Here is a 6,000-nt window from a genome sequence, read left to right on the forward strand (position 1 = left end):
TGCTCTTCTTATCTAGAAATCTAAACCCTCAGCCCCCTGCTACAGAACCTGCTACTGGCTCATAACGAGACACTGCTCTTACTCATATATTCCCCACCCCGACCAGGGAATCATCAATTTTGTCTTCTCCTTTGGTTTTCTTTCATGCTCATATTTCCTCTGCTCTGAAAGAAGATACCCAAGTCTTCATTGCCTCTTTTAGATCTCATCCCGTATTATTCCTTTTATCTAGTCAAGCTCCACAAACATGCAGCTTGTACCCACAGTCTCCATTTACCTTCCTCTAATTGCTTCCATATGCTTCTGCAATCTGTGTCATCAACAATGAATTGAAATTTCTCACATCAAGGACTTGGCTAAATTTAATGACAACTTCAGTATCATCATTCTCCGCAACTCTCCACCGCATTACATGTGTTTCTCCACGGATATTCCCTTACCCTAACTTGAAAAAAAAATGCTCTTATGCTGCTTATACCCTACACTTCATTTCCTGATATCTCAACCTTGACCCAAAAAGTAAAAGTAGGTTTAAAGTTTAATACAATACTATATGCTCTATTGTTGATAGTTACATGATTACCCACAGAGTCTCACATGATTTATTGGTTTAATTCTCACCAGTAGGGTACTGCCAACTATATTTTCAACATTAACTTTCCTTCATTCTCTCTAATATACCAGGGGAAAAGTGTATTTGAAAGTCCAGTAGTTATTTAAACTAAAAAAAATTCTAAAATGAGAGAGTTCTTACCTATTATCCATTTGAATAAAAATAACTTCCTTCCCAATTTTCTTGTCTTCATTAGAGTCCGGTTGCTGGTTTATAAAGTCAGCATATACTTTGACTATTTTGCCTTTTTAAAAATTCTGTCCTGTAAATGCAGAAAAGTACAAAGATGAAATACTTAAATCATCTCAAGATAATTGCTGTCAAATTTTGATTTATTCCTTTTTATTATTTTTTATTTCTGATATAATCATATCATACAAATATCATACAAATCATATTGTATATTTTATATCTCTTAAGATGTTTCTTAGAATAATTATTTTCAAAATAATCAAAAGCTATTTAAAAGATAATTTCAGTGGCTGCTAAAAAAATCTCCATTTTATGGATGTGCCATAGCTAACTAAAATGTCCCCCTAAGACTGAACACTTGTGTTATTACTGAGCTCATACTATGTTCCTGGCAGTATGCATTAGGGAAAGGACTGCTTTTTAAAATTTTGTTTGTAATGTTTTTAACACAAAAATGTAAGGTTTTCAATGTGTTGATCTCTTTTGTTATAGTTCCACTCTTTGTACACAATCATGAGTTTATATACTATAAATAACTACTTATTTTATTATTTAGTCTTTGAGACATCTGGAAGTTACCGGATAATGCAGAGAAGTGATATTACAATTTTATTTTGTCCACTTCATTCTTCCACAGTCGTAGATTGAGTAGTCTATATTTTTATTATTTTGGGATGCTAGCTTCATATCTATCTATATATCTATATATACCTACATCTCCATAAGCTAAAAATTTTATTTCTAAGCTCTTCAGTTTTATTATCTCTCAGTTGATTCTTATGTGAACACTTCCCAGTTTTAATTATTAGAGCATAATATAATTACATATTTGATAGACCAAGCCCTTAATCATTGCATTTTTCAAGATCCATTAAGATTTTATAGCCTATATACTATTTCATATGAAAATCGGGTAATTATATTAAATTAAAAGAATTTGGTATTTAAATAGAATTCCATAAATATATAAAATGAATAGGAGAGAGGTCTATCTTTACAATATTTAGTTTTCCCATTCAAGCCTATGCATCTCTCAGCCTACTCAGAATTTGACACACCGACATCATGTGGTTTTCCTTATGAATTGTTTCCTTATCCACTGTTTGTAAAGTTGTTTCTCAGCTTGGGTGATGGTGTTTTTTTCTTTTTATTGGAGTATAATTGCTTTACAATGTTGTGTTAGTTTCTGCTGTACAGTGAAGTGAATCAGCTATATGTATATATAGATATATAGATATATAGATATATCCCCTCTCTCTTGGACTACCCCACCATCCCCTTCTTGCTATGTTCCAGGCATTTTGCTAAGTATATTGCAAGCAATATTTTACTTAACTGTCACAACAATCCTATGACATAGGTAAGATTGCCCTACTTAATTTTACTGATAAAAAAACTTAGACTTTAATAGTAAGTATTTACAGGAACCAAAAGCCAGTAAGTGATAGAAACTGGACTCAAATGCAGATTGTCTAATCCCAAAGTTTTTGTCAATACTTATGGTGATAGCTCTGAGATGGAAAAATGTTTCCTTAACAGGTTTTGTTAAGGAAATAATCTAAATTTAATCTTTACTATGTTTTTAACAAATATGTTAAATTTTTTAGAATATCTTTTCATATTATTTGAAATAGTTATATCATATCTTTTTACTTGACTTCCTGGTATATTGTCATTCAAGGTCACTCCTATGGTGTGTGGAACCCCAAGCAAATATACTTTTGCAGAACTCCAAAGTGCATTACAAAATTCATGGATCCATGCAGGGCATAGTGATTTGTCAATGATGATTTAGAATAATAGGTAGAGAAGAGGAAATTACACATTTATTGTCCAATCAGAGCTTGTGAAGATTCTTGATACAGTTAAAAAGGCGCAGTCTATTCTTGTTCATGTCCAAGAATCATCGCTTCCTGTTCTTTATTGCCAAGTGCATAATTTTTAACTAATTTCTCATATGCTTTTCCAAGAAAGAGGTAGTACCTGTTATTAATCACAAAGCAGTGGTTCTCCAGAATCTGTTTGTATTCAAATAAGATAGATCTTCTTGGCTCTATAGTTCCCTAATACCATTTAATTAATTCTGGTTACATCATTACTTATGATGCAGCAGCATATATCCTGCCAACCATAAACACTAGATTCTCAAAAGTTGTGACTGTGCTTTATTGATGATGACCAGAAATGTAAGTCTTACCCAAAGTGTGCAGGTAAAAGTAAATGATAATTATATTTCTGGTCATGCTCAATTTACCTTTAGGATATTTATAGCATATAGAACAACACATCTTCCAAACATGTCCTCTCTTGAGAAGTTTAGAATGTTATCACTGCATTTCTAGAATGTGATTTCTTTCCATGTGGATTACATTCCTGTCATCTACTCATTGCCACCAATAAGAGGGGCCATGGAAGGAGTGGGATGAGCCATCATATTCATTCAAGGAATGACTGCCCTGCCTTGGCACAGCTTAAGACCAACCAAGGAGAGCACAACATTACATCAATTAGAAGCAAAAGAGGAAATATGTAAGAAGGACCTGATGACATTGTAGAGCAATTGTCTCAAAGTCCCAGGAAGAGATAGGAGCAGCCACCCGAGAAGGGCTGACAGACATTTTCAGAATGGGTGAGTGACCACCCTAGATACAAGTGATGACTGGTTCACAGGGCAAAGAATGACTACTGCCATCCTTACCACTCTTGGGTGCTGTAGACTGGAGACAGCACCATGCTCATAACGCAGATGTACAAGAGCCAATGCCTGCTCAATGCTCAAACCCAAGGACCGGTGCTGAACTATGGGTAGCCAAAAGCTTTGAATTTGTCCTGTATCCCATGCAAGTGAGAGTCACACAAAATCAATGTGCCTGTACAATTCTGACAGTCCAGTCTTGCTTGATTCACATCATGCCAGTCAGCAGGAGTGGTATACTTGCCAGTCCACTCACATGGATCTGATGCCCAGGCATGGGGCCCTGGGATAACCCCATAGGCAGATATTCTGGAGCCCCTCTGGGAATCTGGTCAACCTCACAGATGGGTCAGAGGGTACCCAAGAGAAGATATGGATGGATAGATAGCATATATATATATACATACACATATATAAAATATCTTGTTCAATTTATATAATCTAGTTAAAACACATTCTTAAGTACTTTATATTTATAGATTTCCTAATAATCAGCTCTCCTAGAATTTCTAGGATAAATTCAGATTGTTTGTTAGTGTATTTACATAATGCATGAACAACTTGTGTGGCCTGATTTTCACAAAAGTCTTCTCTTTTCTGTTAGAGAAATTTCTTTTTTGGAAGATTATGTTTGTACTTGCACAAATCTGGATTCCAGTGTTCAAATTTCCTAACTAGTCCATTTTTGTTTTTGATAGATTACATTCATTTAAGGTCATATTTATTTTTTACCCCCTATGTGTCATAATAACAATCGCCAACTTTTATTGAGTGCTTAGCATGTAATGCTCATTGTCTAAATTTTATCATAGCTTATCCAGGTTAATTCTTGCAGGCACACTTTTAAGTAGGTACCATTATTATTACTTTCTCACAGTGAAAATGAGTTTTATTGAAGATGTTTATCACACATAATAGAGCTTGTAAATAGTGTAGCCAGATTGTGAAACCAATTTAGTGTGAGTCCAGAATTCTCACTCTTAACCACTGTACACTAGAGAGAGAATACTAAAAAGATAGGATCTCTGCCCTCAGGGACCTTAAGTTCTTGTGCAGGTCTCTGAGAAGCCCAATCAAATTATACTTCTTTCCTGCCTGGATTCTAACTAAATTGGTATATAAGACAAAGGATTCAAAAATGGAGGCCAAAATGTCATCAATAGTTTTGTAAAGTTTCCATTGGAAGATATCTTAGTTTGAGAGCAAATTTGGTCTCCCAACCCAGGAATAAGGAGACTCACCTCCTCAGAAACAGGTAATGCTAGACCCAGAGGTTGAGGTCATGGAATGGGAAGAACAGAGAGGAAGTTCTGCTGCCTGTTGTATGTTTATTCCCAAGAATCGAGAAGAGCTGAGTCTAGTCTGTCCAATTTATAGTTTCCAATTTTGCCATCTAGATAACACACTTCATCTCTTCTAGGTGAGGAGACTGAAAAGGTGGAAAAAACCAAGAAGTGTTCCATCCAATTCCAAGTACTAATGAGTTTCCTCTCCTTTCTCTCTCATCCTAATTGCTCCTTCTTGGCCAGCCTCCTGTTGATTTATTTTCTGCAACTGGGAAATCGTGCATCCTGCTCATTTCATTTCATTGTTTCTATATTTTCTTTTGTTTCTTCAATGGATGACTCAGTTCTTTCAGTGTGGACAGGTCATGCTGGTGCTGAATTCCGTGAATTGTGGACGTGGGAGCAGAAGAAATACACTTATACTTGGAAATATTATTCTTCTAAAATTTTATACCTGGAAAACACAAAAGAACGAATCAAACAATTTTTGAAAAAATAATAAAATAGGGCTTCCCTGGTGGTGCAGTGGTTGAGAGTCCGCCTGCCGATGTAGGGGACATGGGTTCGTGCCCCGGTCGAGGAAGATCCCACATGCCGCAGAGCAGCTGGGCCCGTGAGCCATGGCTGCTGAGCCTGCGCATCCGGAGCCTGTGCTCCACAACGGGAGAGGCCACAAAAGTGAGAGGCCCACGTACCGCAAAAAAAAAAAATAATAATAATAATAAAATAAATTAAAATGTTTGTCATGAAATGAGCATATAGAACATAATAGCTTTTATACTGTTTTTTATTTAAAATATAAAGGAAGAAAGGATACCTTTTACAATATTAACAAAATAAATAAAACAGCTTGGAAATATTTTAGTGAGAAACGTTCTTATATGAAGAATTCCAACAAAAGAACATAAAAAGTTATGAAAAATGGAAATGTACACCTGGCTTGTGGGTAACAAGACATTATTTTGGCTATGTTGGTTCTTCTAAATTTAATAAATGTTATCTAAAACAAAATAACATGACTTTCTTGAGGGGCTAAGAAGGGAGATAAGGAAATAGGAGTAAAGTTTAAAAATTAAACAAGGGAAAATTTCCAGGGATGTCCCAAAAGAGATTATTAACGAGGGATTGTCTCTGATCTGGATTTAAAATATTAAAAAATGACAAGTAACTAAAGCATTTGGTCTCTATAGAGTGAAAGACCAATTATTCAATCT

Source organism: Neophocaena asiaeorientalis, unplaced genomic scaffold (assembly GCF_003031525.2).
Source record: "Neophocaena asiaeorientalis asiaeorientalis breed wild unplaced genomic scaffold, Neophocaena_asiaeorientalis_V1.1 scaffold7, whole genome shotgun sequence".
NCBI classification, from domain to species: Eukaryota; Metazoa; Chordata; class Mammalia; order Artiodactyla; family Phocoenidae; genus Neophocaena; species Neophocaena asiaeorientalis.